The sequence below is a fragment of the Pteropus medius genome, unplaced genomic scaffold (genome assembly GCF_902729225.1).
Source record: "Pteropus medius unplaced genomic scaffold, Ma_sr-lr_union100, whole genome shotgun sequence".
In the NCBI taxonomy this organism is placed as follows: domain Eukaryota; kingdom Metazoa; phylum Chordata; class Mammalia; order Chiroptera; family Pteropodidae; genus Pteropus; species Pteropus medius.
In genome coordinates, this window is record NW_024349797.1 from 21,889,595 (window position 1) to 21,914,357 (window position 24,763).

General features: G+C 34.9%; 1 long non-coding RNA gene, 14 other non-coding genes and 6 pseudogenes across 15 annotated transcripts in view; all 21 read left to right on the top strand.

Annotated features, from left to right (window-relative positions):
- The window catches only part of LOC120619701 (uncharacterized), a 77,418-nt gene that overhangs the window by 50,583 nt on the left and 2,072 nt on the right, over nucleotides 1–24,763 (top strand). The window contains exons 21-33 of the long non-coding RNA XR_005657615.1: nucleotides 852–5,202; nucleotides 6,052–6,125; nucleotides 6,911–7,990; nucleotides 8,894–8,986; nucleotides 10,811–10,895; nucleotides 11,786–11,873; nucleotides 12,472–12,556; nucleotides 15,397–15,465; nucleotides 16,215–16,255; nucleotides 19,678–19,731; nucleotides 20,193–20,272; nucleotides 21,163–21,249; nucleotides 24,612–24,752. This is a non-coding gene — a long non-coding RNA (uncharacterized LOC120619701). The remainder of the gene's footprint in view (nucleotides 1–851; nucleotides 5,203–6,051; nucleotides 6,126–6,910; nucleotides 7,991–8,893; nucleotides 8,987–10,810; nucleotides 10,896–11,785; nucleotides 11,874–12,471; nucleotides 12,557–15,396; nucleotides 15,466–16,214; nucleotides 16,256–19,677; nucleotides 19,732–20,192; nucleotides 20,273–21,162; nucleotides 21,250–24,611; nucleotides 24,753–24,763) is intronic.
- LOC120620010 (small nucleolar RNA SNORD113/SNORD114 family) lies at nucleotides 1,266–1,337 on the top strand. Its single transcript, XR_005657724.1, has one exon. It is a non-coding gene; the product is annotated as a small nucleolar RNA SNORD113/SNORD114 family (small nucleolar RNA).
- Nucleotides 2,337–2,408, top strand: LOC120620007 (small nucleolar RNA SNORD113/SNORD114 family). Its single transcript, XR_005657722.1, has one exon. It is a non-coding gene; the product is annotated as a small nucleolar RNA SNORD113/SNORD114 family (small nucleolar RNA).
- LOC120620012 (small nucleolar RNA SNORD113/SNORD114 family) lies at nucleotides 3,273–3,347 on the top strand. The gene has a single exon (XR_005657726.1). It is a non-coding gene; the product is annotated as a small nucleolar RNA SNORD113/SNORD114 family (small nucleolar RNA).
- LOC120620002 (uncharacterized) lies at nucleotides 4,076–4,143 on the top strand (annotated as a pseudogene).
- On the top strand, nucleotides 4,617–4,691 carry LOC120619984 (small nucleolar RNA SNORD113/SNORD114 family). The gene has a single exon (XR_005657703.1). It is a non-coding gene; the product is annotated as a small nucleolar RNA SNORD113/SNORD114 family (small nucleolar RNA).
- On the top strand, nucleotides 5,517–5,590 carry LOC120619988 (small nucleolar RNA SNORD113/SNORD114 family). Its single transcript, XR_005657707.1, has one exon. It is a non-coding gene; the product is annotated as a small nucleolar RNA SNORD113/SNORD114 family (small nucleolar RNA).
- LOC120619987 (small nucleolar RNA SNORD113/SNORD114 family) lies at nucleotides 6,438–6,509 on the top strand. Its single transcript, XR_005657706.1, has one exon. It is a non-coding gene; the product is annotated as a small nucleolar RNA SNORD113/SNORD114 family (small nucleolar RNA).
- Nucleotides 7,329–7,403, top strand: LOC120620001 (small nucleolar RNA SNORD113/SNORD114 family). The gene has a single exon (XR_005657718.1). It is a non-coding gene; the product is annotated as a small nucleolar RNA SNORD113/SNORD114 family (small nucleolar RNA).
- On the top strand, nucleotides 8,338–8,407 carry LOC120619981 (uncharacterized; annotated as a pseudogene).
- On the top strand, nucleotides 9,316–9,393 carry LOC120620004 (small nucleolar RNA SNORD113/SNORD114 family). The gene has a single exon (XR_005657720.1). It is a non-coding gene; the product is annotated as a small nucleolar RNA SNORD113/SNORD114 family (small nucleolar RNA).
- On the top strand, nucleotides 10,020–10,086 carry LOC120619993 (uncharacterized; annotated as a pseudogene).
- LOC120619982 (uncharacterized) lies at nucleotides 11,227–11,296 on the top strand (annotated as a pseudogene).
- LOC120620014 (small nucleolar RNA SNORD113/SNORD114 family) lies at nucleotides 12,312–12,386 on the top strand. The gene has a single exon (XR_005657728.1). It is a non-coding gene; the product is annotated as a small nucleolar RNA SNORD113/SNORD114 family (small nucleolar RNA).
- LOC120620011 (small nucleolar RNA SNORD113/SNORD114 family) lies at nucleotides 12,988–13,062 on the top strand. Its single transcript, XR_005657725.1, has one exon. It is a non-coding gene; the product is annotated as a small nucleolar RNA SNORD113/SNORD114 family (small nucleolar RNA).
- Nucleotides 14,040–14,110, top strand: LOC120619991 (uncharacterized; annotated as a pseudogene).
- On the top strand, nucleotides 14,859–14,932 carry LOC120620003 (small nucleolar RNA SNORD113/SNORD114 family). The gene has a single exon (XR_005657719.1). It is a non-coding gene; the product is annotated as a small nucleolar RNA SNORD113/SNORD114 family (small nucleolar RNA).
- Nucleotides 15,798–15,871, top strand: LOC120619999 (small nucleolar RNA SNORD113/SNORD114 family). The gene has a single exon (XR_005657716.1). It is a non-coding gene; the product is annotated as a small nucleolar RNA SNORD113/SNORD114 family (small nucleolar RNA).
- On the top strand, nucleotides 16,602–16,672 carry LOC120620006 (uncharacterized; annotated as a pseudogene).
- LOC120620000 (small nucleolar RNA SNORD113/SNORD114 family) lies at nucleotides 17,849–17,921 on the top strand. Its single transcript, XR_005657717.1, has one exon. It is a non-coding gene; the product is annotated as a small nucleolar RNA SNORD113/SNORD114 family (small nucleolar RNA).
- Nucleotides 20,652–20,725, top strand: LOC120620013 (small nucleolar RNA SNORD113/SNORD114 family). The gene has a single exon (XR_005657727.1). It is a non-coding gene; the product is annotated as a small nucleolar RNA SNORD113/SNORD114 family (small nucleolar RNA).

The following is a 24,763-nucleotide window of genomic DNA, read 5'->3' on the forward strand; positions in this document are numbered from 1 at the left end:
CCGATTTAGTCCTTCTGCCATGGCCAAGAGCTTTTTGGGTGGTTTGCTTAATTAAGGGTAGTCACTGTAGACAGATCTATGAAATGTAATCACTGAAGGCCAACCGTAGCCTAATAATGGAACTAGTGCCTGTGTGAAGCACGACGTTGATTAGTCAATATTTTAAACACTGAGGCCAAGTAGAGAAAGTGATGTAGTCTCTGTAGGAAATAATTCTATCGACAGATGTTAGGGAGTTTCAAGAAATTTCTTGGGGTTTTGGATTTATGTGTGTTTATTTTGTTTGTGAATTATGGAATTGATAAAAATAAATGAAGACTAAGAGGACAAAACCCGGACCAGTAGCGATGACTGGTGCATGTGAATCGTGCAGTGAGCGTGATTGTATATGAGTGAGGCCCAACACAGGATTCTAGTACATTCGCCCTGTTGGACATGTTCGTATAGACATATGTCTTTTTCTTGGACTTGTGACTGTGGATTTCAAAAAAATATATATTATTCTAAAAGAAGCAATGGCAGAAAAAATGGATGGACAGATATGTAAATGGATAAAGGTGAAGAGGGTGAAGCATTGTTTATTATTAAAATATATAATAGAAAATCGGAAGGAATAACAAATGGACCAAGTACATTACATCTCTGACTAAGAATGATATAGACAGTGATAAGTAGCAGTCAGTTACTGTCAGAAATTTGACATTTGATTTATTAAGAGGAAAATAAGTAAATATTACCGTTATTAATTTAAATAAACACCTAAATGACCATATCTACGAATGGTGAAAACCTTGGATCAGTGGAGAGAATTCTCACTCTTTTTACTACCTCCTCTGCTTGGTTCTCTTCAGAATGGATGTTGTTGCTGATTTTAGCTTCCACCATGATCAAGATTGTCACGTGGCCCCTGTGTGAAGAAAGAACCTCACGTGAGTAATGGTCAGAGACCTTGTCTTGGTTCAGATTGTTTGTTTAAGGGTATGCATGGTATTATAAAAAGGTATTAAATTAATCAGAAAATTAACTTGTCCAGTAATAAATATGACATGAAACATTGATTAATCAATAATTATAACACTGAGACCAATTAACAGAAGAGATACAGTCGGTGTGGGAAGCGATCGAGTGGACAGATGATAGAGATGTTCGAGGGTCTTGCCCTTGTGTTTTTTGTGTGTGAATCGTGTATTTTGTTACTATCAGGCAATTAATGATTTAATCAATGCAAATATAGACATGAATAATAAAAAAAAGAAACCTAAACCTGCACTAGTGAAGATGACAGGTAGCATGAGTCATCGATGATGAAAATAAGTGTCTAAAACTCTGAGACCCAATACAAAACATAATTAGTTCAACCCCTCTTTTGGAAATGATCCCATAGATAGGTGACAGAAATATACAAAGGTCTCGTTCTTATTTTGGATTCATAGATTTAGATTTTCTTATTATTAATGAATCAATGATAGAATCATTAAAGAAAAATTAATAAATCGATAAAGGAGAAAGTGAAGCATTGTCCAGCTGTGAACATATGTGATGAGGCAAGATATATTATTAATGAAAATTGAAAACGCTGATGCCCGTTTAGAAATAAATTGATCAAGGGTGTTACTCTTTGGCTAAGGATCATGTAGACATGGATAATTAAGAGTCAACGTTTTTATGGAATTGTACACTTGAAACCTATATAATTTGATTAACCAATGTCACCCCAATAAATTTAATAGAAATTTTAAAAAGTCTATTTTTTATGGATCAGTTCCAAGTTTGAGGTGTTCCCCTTGTTAATAGATAAAAAAATACATATATATAATGAGAAGTTAATAAATACCTAAAAACCAGAGTAAGTAAAATGTGGAAAGGAAAGGATCAGTTTATTTAGGTCCTAATTTTTTTTTATCAACTGCTCTGCTCTGTGCTTCTTGGAATGGAGGCGTTAAAGATGATTTCAGCATCTTCCAAGGTCATGAGCTGCTACACGAAGACCAGTGTACTCGCCAATGTTCCGTTTGGCTTAATTGTTTTTTTAATTTTTGAAAACGGTTTTCACTGTATTATTAAAAAGTATTAAATGTAATCAAAGAAGGTAAGTCATGTCGGTGTTAAATATCAGATTAATATGAAGCATTATGTTGATTACTCCATGCAGGAAACACTGAGCTCGGTTAATGAAAGAAATTTGGCTTTAGTGGACATGACCGTATAGGTGGATGTTAGAGATATTTAAGAATCTATTCTTGTTTTTGTGTGTGTGTGTGATTTATGTGTATTTCTTTATTAATGAATTAAACAATGAATAAATGTAGTCATTAACAGAAAATTAAGGCCAATCCTGGGCCGACACTGATGACTGTTGCCGAGTGGGGCATACGTGATGGTTAGGTGTCTGGAACTCTGGGGTCCAACGCAAATGGAGCCCAGTCCAGTCTCCTTTTATGAAGTGAGCATATGAATGGATGTCAGGGATTTACAAGGATCCTGTTCTTGGTCTCTGAGTTCATGAAGTTTTGAAATATTATTATAAAAGATTCAGTGGCAGAATCCATGAACAGATGTATAAATGAATAAAGATGTTGAGAGCAAAGCTTTGGTCATTAATAAAATATGTAATAATGAAAACGAATGTCAATATAAATTGGAATGATTCAAAAGGACCAAATGTATTATGTATTTGACTAAGGGTGATGCAGGCAGGTAATAGTTATTGCTCTCAGGTATTAGTTTAACATTTATTTTATTAAAAAAAATGTTACTGTAAATTAATAAATGCCCAAATGACTAAATGAATAGCGGAAAATATGGTACAATGGAGAAAACATCTCCATCTTTTATCGTATTGTCTGCTCATACTTTTCGCAGTGAATGCACTGAGCGATTTTAACATCTGCTGTGATTAAGATCGTTATGTTACCTTTGTGTTCGACAAGGGACCAAGGTGAAAACTAGCCAAAGATCTTATCTTGGTTTGGTTGATTTCTTTAAAACAGCATTCACAACATTATTAAGAAATAATAAATGTAATTTAAAAATTAACTATGGCACAGTGACACATATGACATGAAATATATTGATTAGCGGATAACGTGCAATGTCGAGGTCAGTTAATGAAAAAGGTATAATCTATGTGGTACATGATTCTATAGACAAAAGCTAAGTTTATTCAAGGGTCTTTTTCTTGTGATTTTTTGAATCATATTTTTTTATTATCAATGAATCAATGATTTAATCGTTACAAATGTAGAAACGAGTGAAGAAAAAAGACCCCAAAATGCACCAGTGATCATGACTGGTGACATGGGAGTGACATGCAGTGAATACTAAATGTCTGTAACTCTCGGGTCCACAAAAAAACAGATTCTAGTCTCTCTTTACAAAGATAGGACTTTACAAAGATCATATTCTTATTTTAGGTTCATAGATTTAGATTTATTGTCATTGATGAATCAGTAATCGAACAATTAAAAATGTAATAAACAGCCAAAGAGAAGAGAGTGAAGCTTTGTCCAACTAGAAGCATATGCAGTGAGGCAAGAAACATTTTTAATAAAATTGAAATCATACTTATTGAGCAATAAATGCAACAAGCATTTTGCCTAAGAATCATGTAGACTCTGAGAACGTAAGACTCACTATTATTCTGGGTCAGTCTCAAGATGAAGGTTTTCTTTTGTTAAGAGAAAAATACTACATTATGGAAAATTAATAAATGTCTCAATGAACACATGAAATGTGGGAAGCAAGGGTCAGTGGAGGTGGGTGTGACACGTTTTATCATCTTTTCTGCTTTGCGCTCCTTAGAATGGACGAGCTCGAGCTGATTTAAGGATTCTCCCATGTTCATGAGCTCTCTGGTGACATTCATGTGTCGGGAGCATGGGGACCATGTGAGTAACAGTCCAGTGTTGCTCTTAGTTTTTAATACCTTGTTTAAGGCTACTCACTGTGTTGTTCAAAAGTGTAAAATGTAATCAATGAAAGAAAGAGCCCACTCAGAAATACGGAATCACTGTGAAGCAGTAATGAATTAGTCAGTAAACAATTAGAAATCAGTGAAGAAAACTAGGGGCGATATCGGATCGATAGTGATTACTGGTAGCATATGAGTCATAGACAATGAATACGTGTCTGGAATGTGTCCAACACAAAAGCTATGTGGTCTTTCTCTTCATGCAAAGAGTGTCTCATGTTATATCATCTGCTCTGCTCTGTGCTCTTCAGAATGGATGCACTTGAGCTGATTTAAGCATCTTCCAAGGTCACGAGCTCTGGTTGCACCTGTGTTGCAGGAACATGACACCAATGTTAGTAACGGTCATTGTTGTCTTGATTTGAGTGCTTTGTTAAGGCTAATCACTGTATTATCGAAAGGCATTAAATATAATCAAAGCAGGTGAAAGATGACAAATTTAATATCAGATAGACATGAAGCATTATGTTGACTAATCCATAAATGCAACACTGAGTCAGCTAATGAAACAGATTTAGTCGCTCTGTAATATTGTAGAGACGGATGTTGCAATGTTGAACTCTTATTTTTTTATTTATATGTATTTCTTTATTTATGAACTAATTTATAAGTAAACATTTGTGAGAAAATGAAAGAGGGACAATCATAGACCAGTGATGACGACTGGTGGCCTATGAGTCACATACAATGAATATCATATTTCTGGAACTCTGAGGTGTGATAGAAAAGTAATCTGGTCTTACATGTAAAGGGATCTTATGTACAGATGTTAGTAATATATAAGGATTTTGTGTTCATGAATTTTAATAATTAACTTATAAAAGTGTTAATGGTAGAAAAATAAATGTATACGTGTATAAAGGTGAAGAGATTAAAGTATTGTTCTTTGGTAAAATATAGTAAGGTAAAAGAATATCGTTATATTTTAAAATGGGTAGAGAAAGACCACGTGTATTTCACCCTTGACCAAGATTGACATAGACAATGGAATGTAGCAGTCAGTTTTTGCCTGATTCGGATGCATGTTTCAAGTTTATTTTTAAGATAAAAATAATAAAATATTTCTGTTAGTTAATAAATGCGAAATGGTGGCAGAACATGTGAATCAGTGGAAAGTCTCAACCTGTTTTTTACCTTCCTTGTTTCATACTCTGCAGAACAGATGTTTGATCTGATTTCATCTATTGTTATCAAGCTGGTCACGTTCCCTTTCTCTCAGGAAAGAGATCTAGGTGAGTAGTAGTCAGAATCTTGTGTTTTGGGCCATTATTTAAGCATATTCGCAGTATGGTTAAAAAACAACAAATATAATTAATGAGTTAACTATGGCCTAGTGATAAATATGACATAAACGTTGTATTGATTAACGTAATAGGTAACATTGAGATCGATTAAAGAAAGATGTAGCCTACGTTGGCAAAGATTCTACAGAAGTTAAAGATATTTAAGAATCTTATTCTTCACTGTTTTAGAATCATTTATTTATTTTATTATTTTCAACGAACTAATGATTTAACTGATAAATGAAGAACATGTGGGCCTCCAATGGACCAATGATGACACTGGTGATGGATAAGTCGTGGACGATGAATAATGCATGTCTGGATATCTGAGGTCCATCGTGATAAATAGTCTATTCCTTCACTGATTTGGTCCTCTAGATGGGTGTTAGAAATATACGAAGATTATATCCTTATTTTTAGCTTGTGAATATAGATTTGTTAGTATTAATGGATCAATAGTGGAATCAGTAAAAACATGTAAAAAAAGGTAAAGGAAAAAGGATAAAGTATTATCCAATTATAAACATATGGTCAGGCAAGAAATACTAATAAAATTGAAAATACTGATAATCATTAAGAAATAAATGGAACCAAAATGTTAGATATACTTGGCTATGGATGAGTCTTTGGGTCACTCTCAAATTTGAGGTTGCCACTTTGATTAAGAGAAAAATATATTTACATCATGAAAACTCTATAAATACCTAAATTAGTAAGTAAGTGAAACATGGAAAGCAAGGATCAATGGAGACAAGGTCTTAACTTTTTTTTTTATCACCTATGCTTTGTGCTTCTCAGAACAGACACACTCAAGCTGCTGTAAGCATCTCAGTGGTGGCCCTGTGATTGTATCTCTGTGTTGGGAGTACACTGTGAGTAATAGTCAAAGTTCTTGTCTTGGTTGCAACAATATTTTTTTAGGATATTCAATATATTTTTAAAAAGTGCCATCGAGAGTCAAAATTTGCCAACTATAGCCCAGTACTAACTATTGAATTAATGAGACATCGATATATTGATTACCATAAGTGAAATTTAAGATAATTAATGAAAGAGATACATTGATGTGAGAGTGATTAGAAGTATCATGACTCTTCTTGGCTTTTTGTGAATAATAATATTTTAAATTATTAGTGAACTAATGAATTAGTCAATAAACAATTAGAAATCAATGAAGAAAACAAGGGATTGATGATGACTATTGGTGGCATATGAGTCCCATACGGTGAATACGTCTCTGTAACTCCGAGGTCCAATATAAAAGAAATCTAGTCTATTTTTATAATTGGATCAATAAAATAATCAATAAACAAACATAAAATAAATATAAAGGTGGTGAAATCTTGTCTAATTATAAAAGTATGTGGTTAGGCAAGAAATAATATTAATGTACATTTAAAACTGACATCTCTAAGGGATTACATGATGCAGATTGTTATTCTTTGACTAAGGATATCATAGTTATTTATAAGTGGTAGTCAATATTCATGTTATCTGTCAGTGGTTAGATCAATATTGTTTACTTATGAGAAATTAAAATATGTATTATCCTAATACATTGATTCTGTAAATGACTCAGTGAAAGGCAGAATGCGATGACCAATGACATAATGTCTCAACCTTTTTTTTGTCATTGTTCTCTCTTGTACTTCTTGAGATGGCCACATTTGGGTGACTTCAGGGTCTTCCACAGACAGGAACTCCATGGTCACGTCTATGCATTAAAAGCATGGATACCAATGTGAGTGATAGTCAAAAGTTGTTTTTTTGGTTTAGTGGTTTTTAAAAAAGGTTTCCCTGCATTATTAAAAGTGTCATATAAAGTCAAACACCGTAACCATGGCTAAGTAGTAAATTTGGGGTTAATATGGAGCATTATATTAATTAATCTCACAGGATGACATCGAAGTTAATTAATGAAAGATTTATAGTCAGTAGTAAATAATTCTATAGAGAAATGTTAGAGATATTTAAAGATCTTGTTTTAATCGGCATTTATTTTGTTGTTTTTAGTTAACCAATGAGTTAATCAGTAAAAACGTAGGAACGTTAATGAATATAATGAGTACCAAACCTGAAGCAATGATGATGATTGGTCTTGTCTGAGTCTTGGCTCCTGAAAACTATAGGTCTGAAACTCTGAGGTCCAGCACAGAACATAGGTCAAATCTCTCTGTTGGAACTGTTTCTATAGAGAGATATCAAGAATATATGATGTTCATATTCTTATATGAATTTCACAAATGTAGATTTGTTATTGTTAATGGTATAATGATGGAACCATTAACAAATATAAATAAATATTTGAAAAATAAGAGGGGGGAAGCATTGTCCAACTATTATAAATGTGTGGCGATGCCCCTTCAGACATTAGTGGTTAAGGCTCTCACCTCTTTGACTGAGGTCATATATACTCTGATAAGGAAGAGTCGATTTTATTCTTCTTGGTACTGAAGATTGCGTTTTTCCTTTTGTACAATAGACAGATAGATGGATAGATGAATGGATGGATGGATGGATAGATGGATGGATAGATACATAGATATTAAGAAAACTAAATTGATATTGAATATATGAAAAGTGAAAAGCAAGGATCAGCGGTGACTAGGTCTTTTTTTTTTTTCAATCACTTGCTTTCCCTGTGCTCCTGAGAATGGAAACACTTGAGCCAAAGAGAGCGTCTTCCGTGGTCATGAGCTCTGTGATTCTTCTATATAAGAAGATAGCGAAGGTTAATGTGAGTAATAGTAAAAATTCATTTCTTGGTTTCGTGGTTTTTTAAAAGATAATTCACTAAATACTATTGCTATATTATAAAAACCCTGAAGTTCAATTAGAAATATGATTTAAGAAGACGACTATATCTTAGTGATAAATATGGGATATATGAAACACATTGATTAATTCAATGGAAAACTGAGGCTAATTAATGAAAGAGATACATCGATATGAAAGTAATCTACGGGATAGGATATAAAGGCTCTTTTAGGGATTTCGCTTATCATAGCAATCGGAAATTATTAGTAAATTAATGATTTAATCAATAGACAAATAGAAATGACTAAAGAAAAAGAGGGACAATATTGGATCGATGATGACTTCTGGTGGCGTATGAGTCATATACGATGAATACGTGTCAAACTCTGAGGTCCAACATAAAATTAATCTAGTCCATCCCCATTGTTTGAAGGGATCCTATAGACACATGTCACGAATACACAAGGATCTTGATTTTGGCTTTCCGTTCATGCATTATCATTCTATTATCACGATTGGATATGTATGAAACTCTATAAATACGTAAACAAATAGGGATGAATGTAGTGTTGTTCAATTATAAAAATAAGTGGTGACACGCAAATACTATTGCTATGTTATAAAAACCCTGAAGTTCAATTAGAAATAAGTGGTACATGACCGTCACCTGTATGGCTAAGGATGACATAGACAGTGTAAGTCACAGGCAGTATTCAGACTCTGGGTCAGTTTGCAAGATCAACATTGCTCTTTTTCTTAAGGGAAAAAATATGCCTAATTAGTGAGTGCCCTAACTGCCGAATAAATGAAATGTGAAAAGCAAGGATCTATGGAGAGGATGTCTCAACTATTTTTATCATCTTCTCTGCTTTATGCTCGTCAGGATGGACACACTGGCGCTGATTTGAGGATTCTTCCTTGATGGAGAGGACAGACTCTGGGCTTGCATGTCTGTTTGAGGAGCCACAAGACCAACGTGAGTAATGATCAAAGTTCTTTTCTTGGTTCTGGTGTTTTGTTTTAGGATATTCACTGTATTAATACAAAGTGTGAAATATAATCAAAGAAAGTGAACCGTATCCTAGTAACAATTATGAGACTAATAGGAAGCATCATATTGGGCAAAGCATATGAAAAAACTGAGGATAATGACAGATGTTGATGTAGGAATGATTCTTGATGCACATTGGAGATCTCAAGATCTTGTTGAGCTTTTGTGAGTCATATTTTTAAAATTATAATTAGTGTGTTGATGAATTAATCAATAAACAATGTGGAAATGAAGGAAGAGAAAGTGGGCTTTTCTGGATTAATGATGATAAGTGCTGGCGTATGAGTCATAGATGATGAAGAGTAATATGTACCTGGAACTGTGAAAGGAAATGTCATCTTTCTCTTTATGGATTTTCATTCTTTATTATAATTGGATCAATGAAATATCAATGATGAAATTCATATAAAATAAAGCTGAATTACAGAACCCTTGCCTAACTTAGAGAACCAAGTTAATTTTATCTACTGCCTTGATCAAGATTATTATGTTGTCTTCATGTTAAGTAAGACTGAAGTGAGTAAAAGTCAAAAGTCTTATTTTGGTTTGGAGCATCATTTAAAGATATTCACGGTATTGTTAAAAAGCAATAAAAATAATAAAAATGTTACCTGTTGCCCAATGATAAATATAACATAAAACATTATTGGTCTTGTTTTGATTTGGATCATTGTTTAAAGATATTCATGGTATTATTAAAAAGTAATACATATAATAAAACATTGCCTGTTACCCAATGATAAATATAACGTAAAACATTATCTTGATTAATTGATAATACATAAAATCGAGATTGACCTATAATCTATGTTGGCAATGATTCTACAGATAGAAGTTAAGAATATTCAAATATCACGTTCTTGAGTTTTTATAAATTTTGTATTTATTTTATTATCACTGAATAAATGAATTAATTTATACAGATTTGGAAATGAGTGAGGAAAAAGTGGACTTCTATTGGACCAGTGATGACAGCTGGTGGCAAAAGACGATGAATAATATGTGTCTGGAATTCTAAGGTCCAACACAATATCTAGTGTGTACTCTCTGTTACATTTGATACAGCAGACAAGTGTTAGGAATATTTTCTTCCTGAGGTTCAACAGAAATGGGATCAGGTCCCGTTTTCCCTGTAGGAAGTGATCATACTATAAACAGAAGTCAGGAATACAGAAGGGTCTTGTTTTTGGTTTTAATGTTCATGCATTTTTTTCTGTTTTTATAATTGGATCAATAAAATAATTGATAAATATACAAATGAATAAATATGAAGGGAGTGAAATTTGTCCAATTATAAAAATATTGGGTTAGGGAAAAAAATTCTACTCATCTTCATAAACAAATTGTTTCTATTGAGAGATTTCAGGATCAAAACAAATCAATACGAAGATCATATTTTGTATCGAGTTCATAGACACGGGTATGTTATAATTAGTGGAATAATAATAGAAGTATTCAAGAAATATTTAAAATTAAGGAATGGGGTGAAGCAGTGTATAAAGATATGAATATATGCGGCGAGGCAAAAGATATTATTAACAAGAAATAAGCATATCAAGGTATCTCCTCTTTGGTTAATAATTACATAGACATTGAGTAATAAGAATCTATTCCGTTGTTCCGGGTCGGTCTTTATTAAAATAGAGGAAGAAGTATCTCGATACTGAGTCTGTGAAACATGGTCAGCAAGGGGCAGTGTCGATGAGGCCTTAGTATTTCTTATCTCCCGCTCTGTTCTGTACTCTGCAGGTAAGACACACTCAGGCTGCTTCAGCATCTTCCATGGTCGCGAGCTCTTTGGTTACCTCTGTCTACCAGGAGGATGGAGATCAATGTGAGTCGTAGTTGAAGTTATTTTCTTGGTTAAGTGTTGTTTTTGTAAGGTCATTCGCTGCATTATTAAAAGTGATAAAATATAAGGAAGCGCGTTGTATCTCAGTGATAAATATGGGATATATAAACGATTATATTGATTAACCTATGTATGGAAAACTGAGAGTAATTAATGAAATAGACACATCGATGTGAGAATAATCTGTAAAGAGTAAGCACGTAGTAACTCTTCTTGGGTTTTGGGGAATTGTAGTGTTTAGAAATTATCATGAGCAAATTATGATTTAATCAATAAATAATTTAAAACGAACAAAGAAGACAAGGGACAATATTGGATCGATGATGACTTCTGGTGGCGTATGAGTCATATACGATGAATACGTGTCAAACTCTGAGGTCCAACACAAAAAAAGGCAGTGCATCCCCATCGTTTGAAGGGATCTTATAGACACGTGCCAGGAATGTCCAAGGCCCTTGTTTTTGGTCTTAGCGTTCATGCATTTCCATTCTATTATTGCAATTGGATAAATGAAAGAATCTATAAACAAATTTATAAATAAAGATACATAAAGTATTGTCCAATTGCAAAAAAATGTGATTGTGCAAGAAATACTATCACTATATTATGAAAACTTGACATTCAATTAGAAGTAAATGGTACATGGCTGTTACCTGTTTGGCTAAGGGTGACATAGATAGTATAAGTCATAGACGATGTTGTTATAATCTGGGTCAGTGGCAAGGTCAAAGTCGTTCTTTTCCTTACGAGAACAAATATTTACACCAAATTAGTGACTGCCTAAATGCCTTACTAAGTGAACGATGAAAAGCAACAATCAGTGGAGAGAGTATCTCACTTTTTTATCACCTGCTCTGCCGTTTCCTCCTCAGAATGGACACGACGGACCTGATGTAAGGATTCCTGCTGGACCACGAGTCTCAGGATCGCATCTGTGTTTGAGGAGCCTGGAGCACCAGTGTGAGTAGTAAGGAAAGTTCTTATGATTCTGGTGTTTTGCTTAAAGATATTCACTGTATTAGTAAAAATTGTGAAATATAATCGAAGAAAGTGAACTGTATCCTAGTAACAATTAGGGCACGGATATGAAGTATTGTTTTGATTAATACATATATGAAAAACTGAAGATAATTAATGGTGGAGATATTTTGTTGTGAGAATGATTCTAGTTACACGCTAAGTAACAATTAGGGCACGAATATGAAGTATTGTTTTGATTAATACATATATGAAAAACTGAAGATAATTAATGGTGGAGATACTTTTGTTGTGAGAATGATTCTAGTTACACGCTAAGAATCTCAAGGCCTTGTTGGGGTTTTTTGAGTAGTAGGGTTTGTAATTAGTTAATAAATTAATCAGTAATCGATGTAGAGAGATTAAGAGAAAGCGGTCTTTTGAATCAATGATATGTAACTGCCAGCAGATGAGTCACAATGATCAATAATACGGGTCTGGACCTCTGAGGTCCAACACAAGAACAATTGTGGTCTTTCCGTGCATGCAGTGTCAAGTTTAGTGCCGTCTCTCTTTTATTGCTCTGCTCTGTACTCTTCAGAAAGAGCACCCTAGAGATGATTTCAGCATCTTCCAAGGTCACGAGCTCTGTGGTTGCATCTTTGCATTAAAAGCATGGAGACCAAGTGAGTAATATCAATATTTTAGCCTGAGGAGCTTGTTTAAGCTTGTTACTGTATTATTCAAAATATTAAATACAATCAAAAAGGCAAAATATACTACTGTTAAATATTAGATTGATATGAAACATTACGTCAATGAATGCATAAATGTAATGGTATTATTTAAAATCGTTCGGTTAATAAAGTCTTAGCCATGTCTCAATGATAAGTATGACATGAAACATTTTAATTAATCGATAATGTGCAGGATTGAGATCTATTAATGAAAGAGTTGTAGCTTATGTGGGAAATAATTCTGTAAATTGATGTTAGGGATAGTCAAGAATCTTGTTCTTGGGTTTTTATGAACTATGTATGATTTTTATTCTTATCAATGAATTCATGATTTAAATGATACAAATGTAGTAACGAATGAAGAAAAATAGACCAAATCATGTACCAGCGATGCCGACTGATGGCGTAGGAGTCACGGTCAGTGAAAATATGTGTCTTGAAACCCTGAGATCCAACCCAGAGCACGGTCCACATTAGTGGTGGAGATATTTTGTTTCTCTGTCGAAATTTATAAATATTAAGTGACAGATTAATAAATTAATAAATATTAAGTGACAGATTCCTCTGTCGAAATCATTTCTATAATGAGACATCATAAATATATAAAAATTATATTCTCGTATTGATTTTATAGACATAGATTTGTGTTTATTAATGGAATAATGATAGACATATTAAACTAATATAAATAAATGTAATAAGAAAACTCGAGCGAAGCATTGTCCAAATATGAATGTATGTAGTGAGGCAAAAGATAATATTAATAAAATTGAAAACATTCATTTCTATTAAGAAATTAATGGATCAAGAAGTCACTTTTGTGGCTAAGGATCATATAGATACTAATAAGGAAAAATCAAGTTTTATTCCTTTGGGTCAGTCTCAAGATTGAGTTTTCCTTTTGTTAAGATAAAAGACACATATTGAGAAAAAGTAATAAATACCTAAATACTCAGTTAAAGAAATGCTGAAAGCAAGGATCAATGACAATTAGGTCTCAGTTTTTCGTTTTTGTTTTTTTTTTATCATCCGCTCTGCTCTGTAATCCTCGGATGTTCTCGAGCTGAGTTAAGCATCTTCCATGGTTGCCTACAAATAATAGGAGCCCAGAGATTAATATCAGGAATAGTTCAAGTTATTTTTTCGGTTTCCGTGTTGTTTTTAAAGGTAATTCGTTAAACAGTGCAAAATATATTTCAATAATGCAACTCTATTTCAGTGATGAATATGGGATATAGTTAACATATTTCTTAAGGTATATGAGAAAAACAGTAATTAATGAGAAATATATTGTGAAAATAATTCTCTATATAGAGACATAAAAGCTTTTCTTGAGTTTTTGTGAAGTAGAGCATTAAAAACTATTATTAGTGAAATAATTATTTAATAATTATATAAACTCTTAGAAATGAATGAAGAAAAAGGACAATATTGGATCAATGTAACCACTGATGTCATATGTGTCATATATGATGAATACATGTTGGGAACTCTGAGGTCCAAAATGGAAGAAATCTAGTTCAGTGTCTCTGTTTGAACTGACCCTTTAAACTGATCTCAGAAATGTATAAGGACAAATATTATTTTAATTCAGAATGGACAGTAAATAAATAGACCATGTGTATTTTGTCCAGCGTATTTTGTCCTTAAAGAGAAGACAATAGATATTGTAAGTAATAGTTATAGCCGTGAGTCAGTTTCAAGTTTGACATTTAACTTATTAAGAAAAAAACATATTCATATAATTTAATAAATACCCGAATGATCATGTAAATGAGTGGTGTAATTTGTGGTATAATCAATGGATAGAATGTCTCAAATTTTTTTAATCCTCTTCTCTGCTCTTCACTCCTTTAATGGACACACTGGAGCTTATTTAAGGGCTCTTCACGGTCATGATCTCTACGTTTGCATCTGTGAAGTAGGAGCCTGGAGACCTATGTAATAGTCAATGCTCTTGTCTTGGTTTGAGTGATTCAAAAAGGCCACCCATGCCAGTGTTTAATATCAGATTGATATAAAGCATCACATTGATTCACCCCTAAAGAAACAAATACCACTAATATAACAGTGTATATCAACTATATTCAAATAAAGAAAAGGATTTAGTCTCTTTGCGAATGATACTATTTATGAATGTTAGGGAGATTGAAGGATCTTATTTTCATGTGTATAATTTATGTGTATTTTTTTATTAATGAATTAATCAATAAAAAATGTAGATGAGAATGGACAGAAAGATGGCCAATTATGGACTAATGGTGGCAGCTGATTCTATATGAGTCATGGATGCTGATAACATGAGTGTGGAACTCTGAGGGCCAACACAAAAAGAATCAAGTCTATTCCTCAGATTTTAAGTAATACTGTAAATAGGTTTCAGGATTATATAGTGATATTTTTCTTGGCCTTAGTGTTTTATTTTTAAAATAATAAAAGAATCAATGACAGAATAAATCAGCAAAAATATACATGAATAAAGATGAAGAGGGTGAAACACCGTTCATTATTAAAATATGTAGTCAATAAAATGAGTATTAATATGCATTGGAATGAATGATAAATGGACCAAGTATCTTATGTCATGGGCTGAGGATGATGTAGACAGTGATAGGTAGTCTTTTATTGCCCTCAGATAGTTACAAGTTTGAAGTTTATGAAGAGAAAAAATAAATTTTACCATAAATTAATAAATACCTAAATGATTATGTAAATGAAGTATGGCACTTAGAGATTATAGAGACAAAGTCTCAATCTTTTCATCATCTTTTCTGCTTGATAATCTTCAGAAACAAAGCACCGAGTTGACTTACGCCTTCTTCCATAAACGAAGCCTCTGTTTTCGGAAAGACACCAAGGTGTGTAATAGTCAAGTTTTTGTCTTGGTTTTGGTCATTTGCTTATGGATCTCTGGTATTATTAAAAAGTATTAAGTATAATTTAAAAAGTTATCTACTGCCAATTGATTAATATGATATGAAATTCCGATTAATTGATAATGTGCACCATTGAAATTGCTTAATGAAAAAAAGAGAGTGTATTGGGAAAGATTTCTATTGATAGATGTTAGGGATATTCAAGGATTTTGTCCTTGTGTTTTTGTAAATCATGTATGTTTTACTATTATCAGTGAATTAATGATTTAATTGATACAAATTTAGATATGAATGAGGGAACAGAGGGCCTCACAGGGACCAGTAATGATGACTGGTGACATGTAAGTCACGATGATGAATAATACATGTGTGGAACTATGAGGTTCAACACAAAACATAATCAGTGTCTCTTCCCTCTGCTAGAAATGCTCCTGTAGACAGAAGTCAGAAACATACTAAGATCATGCTCTTATTTTGGATTCATAGATTTGGATTTACTATTATTAATGAATCAATGATAGAAACATTAAAATATATAAATAGATACATTGGAAGAAGGTAGAGCCTTTTCCAATGGCGAACATATGTAACGAAGCAAAAAGCGTTACTAATAAAAATTGAAAACACGGATATTCATTAAGAGATAAGTGGATTAAGAATGTTACCTTTTTGATGTATCTTAAGGTGACACTGTTCAGTAAGAGTCGTTTTCATTGTTTTATTGTTCACAGGCTCTATAGTTACATCTATGCGTTAGGAGCATAGAGGCAAGGTGAGTAATAGTCAGAGTTCTTGTCGGTTTCAATGTTTTGTTTTTTTTAAAAAAAGGTGGTTACCGTATTATTTTAAAAGTATGAAATGTTATCATTGAAGGTCAACCATGGCCCAGTCATAAATATGGGCTTAATTTGACGTGTCATTGTAATTTGTAGATGTGACATGGAGGTCAGGTAACGAAAGAGATGTATTGCCATGAATAATAATTTCTATAACAGGTGTTAGAGATATTTAAGGATCTTACCCTCAAGTTTTGTGATTTAGGTATATATTTTCTTATTAATGACTTGATTACAAATAAAAAACATATAGACATAAATTTAAAAAATTAAGGCCAAATCTGGATCAGCAATGACCACTGGTGGCATGAGTTACGGATGATGGCTCCTATGTGTCTGGACATGTGGTCTGTTCCTCTATTGGAAGAAATCCCGTAGGTGGATGTTAGAGATATTTAAGGATCTTGTGCTTCTCATTTATGGCTCATGGTTTATGATTATATTAATATAAAAGAATAAATGGAAGAATTAATAAAAATACTTAAATGATTAAAGTAGAAGAGAGTGAGGCATAGTCCCATTATTAAAATATGTGGTAAGGAAATAAATACTGTTAATATAATTTGGAATGGATAATAAGTGGACCCAAGGATATTAGCTCTTTGGATAAGGATCGCAAAGCCATCAATCAGTAATAATCAGTGTATTGTTTTGTATCAGTTATCAGTTCGACAGTTGTCATATTAAGGGAGAGTAAGCAAACATTACCTAAATTAATAAATATTAAGTGACTGAGTAAATGAATGGTGGAATGCAAAGGACCAATGGATAGAACTTCTCAAATTGTATCCTCTACTCTTTCTTGTGCTCCTCAGAATGGGCGCTCCCGCCCGCAGATTAACATCCTGCCATGCCTCAGACTCAGTGGTTGTCTTAGGAGCACGAGGACCAGTGAGAGTCAAAAGTCGAAGTTCTTGTCTTGGTTTTGATGGTTTATGATTGGTCAGTGATTGGACGTGGTTTCATAGTGTAGCAGTTAGCACGTCTGCTTTACTGCTTTAAGGCCTTGTTCACGCCCCAGGGGAGCCACGGTCCATGGTCTATGGCCATGCCACCCTGAACAAGCCCAATATCTGATCTTGGAAGCTAAGGAGGGGTCAGGCCTGGTTAGTACTTGAATGGGAGACCACCTAGGAAGACCAGGTGCTGTAGGCAAAAAAAAAAAAAAAAAAATTGTTCGATGAGTTTGTTAACCAATGTCACCAAAAAAAATTAATTAAAAATGTAAAAAGTAAAAAAATTGGTCAATGCATTATTAAGAATAAAGAAATCTAAAGAAAGAGGGCTAAACATAGTCTAATGATGAATACGAGATCAATAGGAACCATGTTGAGGCATCCATATATAAAACACTGAGGCTAATTCTAGAAACAGATCTAACATTTGTGGGAAACGATTTTATAAATGGGCATTAGGGATTTCAAGACTCTTATCTTGGGGTTTTTTATTCACATATATTTCTTCGTTAGTAAGCAGTAAATTTGTGAGTAAATCAATAGACAATAAAAGAAGAAAAAGAGTCACGTGTTTGGACCATTGATAACGACTGTGATTCTGAGTTAAGGGTGATGAATAATATGTGTCTGGATATCTGAGGCCCAACGCAGAAAAAAGTCTAGTCCTCTGCTCCTTTGGACGTGATTCTATAGGCGGTTGTTAGGGATATTCAGTTAGCCTGGTCTCGAGCTTTTGTGGTTCATGGATAATGATTGTATTGTTACAAGTGAATTGATGTGTGAAGGATTTAACAAATAAGAATACTTGAATGAAAACGTGGCCACACCTGGACCAATTCTAGCATATGTAATGAACAAGTGTCAATACCAGTCTACTTTTGAGGAGCTGGAATTCATGTTTTTTTAATCTCTCAGCATTCAGCACATATACACAGGTGTATGAATTGTCAGTATTCACATTCTGGGATGTCTTTGGTCGACTGGCTGTTTATTTTATTACTACGTAGAAAAAAAAAGCTTATAAAATTAAATGAAATATTAAGCACTATTTAAATGAAAGAGGGCCAGCGATAAGAGTTTGTTAAATCGCATGATGAAGTTACAGCATCTGTTTTCACTTTGGTAATGAGTAACTACTGCTCGTGCGTTCCCGTTACTGGAACGCACTGTTGTAAAGATGCTGACTTCATTCTTAAGCGAATAAGCAAATACGATAATAACAGTAGCTCAAAGGGACAAAGCATGGGCCAGTAATGAACGTGTCTTGAAATAATGGTGATGATTTTAACCAGTTCCACTCAGAAGATAACCTTCTCAAGACAAAAATTTGGCTCTTGAAACTTTGGGCGGTGAGAACACAGATGCACACACAGTAGCGTTTCTCGTCTGCGTTTCTGAGAGTTTAAATATTGTTCCATTTCTTTCAAAAGAATGACTGGTTGTCCAAATTAATTATGGATGCATGAATGAATAAAGTAGAATTAAGCATCGTTCATTGGTGTGAAATTGCCTTGAAATAAGTGTTTAGATGAATCTGATTCTGCACCAGTGAGGCGCGAGGATTTCGGTAGTTATATGTGCCCATGGAAGCATCGAGACCCATATGTCTCACAGGCAGCTCTTGTTCTTCATTCAGGTGTTGAATTCAAAAGCATCCATTTTTAATGTAAAATTAATCATTCGATTAACCTGATTAAAAAAGAAGGTTTTTATTTTTTATTTTTTGCCAATTGTAGCAGATGTCCAAAGTTTAAGATGAATTGAAACCTGCCTACCTTGTCTGTGTTAGGGTATTAGAGCAACGTTGAAATCTGAGATGTTTCATTCTGTTTAACATTTGCCTTGTAGTCCCCAAAATGGTCCCCGGGGATGGTGGCTTTGGCTGGTGAGTCTTGGGGTAAGAAGCCCACAGGCCTATATCAGCAGCACACGCGGTCTCGTCCTTGGTGCCTGGCTCGATCATGCATTTGCAGACAAAATTTGAAAAGACCAGGCACGAGAATGTGTTGCGCACCGAGAATTAGGTTGTGTCCAGTCAGTACAATAGTCGAATTATATTATTTTTCATGTAATCCTGGAACACTGAGGTTTATTAATAAATAAACAAGTTATCTCTTTGATAAAGGTTATTTATACAGAGGACAGGAAGAGTTGGTGTTCTTGGTCTGGGTCAGTGGTGAATTCTAATTTGTTTATTTTATTAAGAAAAATAGAAATAAATAATTCCATTAATCAATATGTAAACAGCAAGTAAATCAAGGGGGAAACGAGTCGATGGAGAAAGTTTCTTATCTCTTTCCCTTTTTTGCAAGAGATACCCTCACATATTTTATTTAAAACTTTTAAAGCTATAAAAGAATGCATATTCATTTTCCTTTTACCCCTATCTGTTTTCCACTCAGAAGGGATGCACTCGACCTGATTTTCTGTAATGATCAAGACTCTGTTGGGTCAATGTAAGTAATAATTCAAGCTCCTTTCTTTGTGAGGGCAGCCTATTTAGGGTACTCAGTGTGTGAATATAAAAGTATGAAATACAGTCAGAGGAGGCCGAATTAGGACCAATGATGAGATTATGTTATAAACCAAAGTTCTCGATGAATCTGATTTAGCACAACAGATGCCCTTTTAAAAAGTTCTAACCTCTTAGTTCTGGGCATAAGGGACATAGAGTCAATTGTCTGTAACACTCATAGTTTTTCTTATGTAGAGTAGTTCATCGAAGGATGTTCATTATATTATTTAAATGGATAACTAGGAGCAGTAATAAAATGGAGGTCCATTCATAAACTAAAGATAAGAAGGGGACATAAACGATTGTTTATGATTATTTTCTGTCGTGGTTACCCCATATTTACTAAATGAAAACCTAAATCCAGGCCTTTTCATTTGTCAGCATCCTCTTTACATTCCACAGGATGGATGCAGCAGAGCTGGTATTCTCCAGTCATGAAGATCTTTGCTTTATTCCTCTGAGGGAGGAGCAGATCAGGCCACGTAAGTAATAAAGTTCTTGGTTCGAGTGGTCAGTTCATGGATTTCCATTATATCATTAAAAAAGAATAAGTGTAATTAAAATTTTAAATGCCACGTACAGCCTTTTGATGAGGATGTATTAGGAACCAAAATTTATGATTAATTCAATTGAACACAAACGATGAACAAGAAAAAAATTAACTTCTCCCATTCATTTCAAAACTTAAATGTCCCGTTTCATCTTTGTCTCACTGATTATTTAAATATCCCTCCTTTGACAAAGATCTAGGATGTTGCTCATTGGGGAGTCTCGATCTTAGTTGTTGAGTAGGATGGTGGTTCATGGTTGTTCATTGAAACATCTAAAAATTGTTCATATTAAATGCAGAAGGGCCATCCCTGGACCAATGATGTGACTGGAATGCATCTGAATAAGAATTATGATCAATCACTTTTTGAACCACTGAGGTCCATTGCAAAAAGAGAACTAGTGTATGACTTATTTTGGAAATGATCTCAGAAAGTTTGAGAACCTAGGTGAGAGAGTTCATGGATATTGATTTAATATTATTAGTAAATAAATGAATGGATCAATAAATATATTCATTAGTAAAGTAAATTGACCCAAAACATGGATCGATTGTGAAGATATAAAACAGGGACTTATTCATTCATTTCTGAAATTCCTTGGCTCATTAAGAAAAAGATGAAGTTGTTACCACTTGTGTAAGAAGCAGTTAGATAGAGGTATTTAATAGTCAGTGTTCTGCATTTAGTTTGCAGTGGGTTCCTAGATGTTAGATCGTGAAGAAAAAACATTAAAACGGTTAACTAAGTGAATCAGTGTAAAATGCGAACCAATGATGAGTGTATTTTCTTCTGATTTTTTTATATCTGTTTCGTATCCGCAGAATGGCTGCCCCTCAGCTGTTTTAGTCATTATTTGATGATGGAGATCTTAACTCTTACCTGTGTGGCCAAGGACAGTATAAATCAGGGTAAGTGATAAATTAAGTTTTTATTCTTGATTTGGTCATTTCGTTTATGGATGATGACCACATTATCTAAAAAGAACAAATGGCCTCATGCAATCATAAAATCAAATCAAAGAAGACCGTGCATGGACCAATAAGAATTTGTCTTGCCAAAGGTCGTAGTTAATTCATTTCACAAAACCGAGGTCTGCTAAAAAAAAATAGGTTGAGACTACTACCTCTTAAATTAAGAAGATTATAGACACATTTTAAGGTCAAGGATTTTGTTCTTGGGTTGGGTTTTTATTATTAAACAAATAAAAAGTAAATATACTGGTCAAATTTCATTGTCCACTCATGGTCAATGATGTGATTATTCATGAAACAAGAATTTGTTTAGCTTGGCTTAGGTATTTTACCATTCCTTTTAAGGAGGACGTCGAGAGATTGAAATAATAGTAGGATTTTCCCCTCTTGTTCAGATGTAGATTCTTTGCTATTGACTTCATTTTTGAAAACTAGTACCTGACCAAAATAATAAACAAGGGAAAATCCATTATAAAGAAAATTAGAATGACCAAGAGTTTTCCAATGATAAAATTTTACAAAATAAGAATTATGATCAATTCAATTTTGCTTCTCTGAGATCCATTTAACCTAAAAGATTTAATCTGTTATCCCCATGTATACTGAGGACAGAGATAGATGTTAAAATAGGCATTTGGTTTTTTTTTTCTGATGTTGTTGTTACCATTATTATTGTTATTTTTGTTTAGTAAATCAATCTATGAAAAACTAAATTATAAGAGGCAAAATCATGGACCAGCGATGAAAATGTGTTTTGAAACAAGGATTATGATTATTACAGTTCCGCACTCACTACTGACATAAAACATTTATGTCATAAAACATTTATCTTTTTATATTTATGACATAAAACATTTATCTTTTTATATCTTTGTTTTAATGGTATATAGTATGTAGCACTACTCTTCATGAGGTACTAAAATAATTTGGATATTTTTACATGCTACTTAAATGGATTATTTTTCTCCCTATGTCATGCAAAAATAACATCGACCTGATTTATTTGGAGATGGTGGCAGGAGGTCCTTATACCCCGTATTTTAAAATGTTCTGGCACTTTGGTATTTGAAGGAGTGCCAAGATAACTGATATGAAGGTATTCATTTCAGCTCAATGAGTGCTGACCCGAATCCGTGCAGGGCTCTGTGTTGGTCGTGGATTCATCTCTGAATCCCATTTAGTTCAAAGAGTGCTTTGGTACTAGGTGGAAATGTATTTATAAATGTCACAATCAACATAATAGAGCAAGTAGATAGACTTTCTGGAGCACAGAAGGCGGGCCCTCAGCTCAGTCTTAAGTGTTAGATGTTTCACGGAAGACATGGCACCTGAGCTGATGACGAGCTCACTAGGCTGTAAGCTCCATGTAGCCAGAAACCATATTCGCCTGCTCACTGCGCCTAGCACATAGAGCACGTAGAGCACATGTCGCACATAATCAACACTTGTTGAGGGAGTAGTTGAGTGAGTGATGAATGAGATAAAGAATGAATGAAAGAATGAGTCTTTGGGTAAACAAAGGAATGAAGGAAATGAATGAAAATGTGAAGGATCACGCAAGTGAGCGAAGAGAGAGACAATGAGTTAAGTAAATCAATAAGTCCATAGGTGCATGATGAAGTATCGAGTGGATGCGTTAATCTGTAAATAAAAATGTCAAAACAGAATGAATGAAAATAGATCGGTGAGTCAATAAGTGAAAGATGAGTACACAAATGGCTGAGTGAATAAATAAGCAAATCTCTTAATGAGTTTACAAATGAATGGACAGTTTAGGTTAATCAGTAATGAATGAATGAATCAATGATTAATAAGTAAAAAAGTGAGTGAGTGAATATATGAATAAATCAATGAAAGAGAAAAAAGTTGACTAATTTAACTAATGAGTAAATAAGTCAAAGAATGAAACAAATTAATAAGGGAAAGAATAGGTAAATGGATGGAGGAATGAACGTATTAGAGTGAACGAATTAGTGCGTGAGTAAATGAGTCAAGGAATTAGTATGTAATCTGAGAATAAATTAACTACTCTATGAGTGAATGAATGAATGAATAAGCGGATGAATCAATAAGTGAGGGGGTCAGTCACCGAAGGAGTGAAGCGGTCATTGATCCACATGTGAGGCAACCAGTGAACGAACTCACACGGCGACTTCTTCTCTGACCCCTCCAAAGAGCCAGCCACACCCCAGCTTCAGCACACTGTACATACCTCACCCAGATCGCCGGTCCTAGTCTGTCGTGGGTGTTAGTTTACATGGCATCGCTGAACTGACATGCCCTGGGTCAGGTTCATCTCTGGATCCCCAGTCCCTGCCCAGCCCTGAGCCCGGGAGGCACCCAGTGAATTACTGCTGAGCGAGTGAACGAGTAGCTAAGGATACATGTGCTTTCGTGGAACCACGGGGGCCCTTCTCAGGATGGCCTAGGAGCCGTTCTGTGGGGAAGCGGGTTGTGTGTCGGATGGTCTGTGACATCCTCCTACACAAGGCCAGATTCTCCCTGGAGTCCAGCTTCCTGTGTCCGGTGCCAGGCAGCGAGATGGGCTGCTGGCAGTCCTGACTGCGCTGGACGTCAGCCCGTCCTTGGGCAATGGTGTCTTGGCACGGTGCAGTGGGAGCCTTAGGTCTTCCCAAAAGCTGCCCCAGCCTCGGCCAAGACAGGAGATCGAAAGTAACCCAGTCCTGTTTTTGTGTCCCCTGTGAGTGGGCCAGCCCGCTCCTCGCCTTTCCGCTCAAACCGGGTTCCTCCTGGTTCTAGTTGTGGGACTTCAGGTTAGATGCGCAGCTCCCTGGACCCAGCCTCGGCTCTGTCTGTTAGGTGAGGGTAACGACGCCCACCTGCTGGATTGTGGTGGGAGTTGAACTCGTCTATTGAGAGCTCACTGTGAAGGTCCTTCCATGACATAGTACCTGTCCGACATACTAGTCCCTCGGAGGGAACAGCTGCCTCGGAAATAACCCAAACTAGTTGTAATGGATGGTTTCAATCTCATTTATTTAAAAGCTCGCAGATGGTTGTGATACTCAAATACCTCTGTCCGAGAAGTTCCACTAAGTTCTGGAAGAATGCCACTTTGGGTGGATGGGCCAGCCCAGACCACTCCGTTAAGGCAGCATAACATGACCTTCTCCTACGGACGGAAAACGAGAAGAGTGAATCGGGAACACCTTTGCTCTGTGCGGGGCCTTTGCCCCCAACGCTCCTTCTCTCCCCTCCCCCCTCCACCCCAGTTATGTGTTCAGCGCCCATTCTGTGCCTGACACTGACCACTCCTCTTCCTCTCTCGTCTTGGCCAGCTCCTGACCCCGGATTTCACCTGCTCTTCCTGGCTCGCATCCGTCCTCCGTCGCCGGCTTGGAATGTGGCTCTCTCCTTCGCGAGGATTTGATTTCGACACAAACCCTTGGCCCTGGCCTTGCTGCTTCAGACTGAATCAGGTAGACGTCCC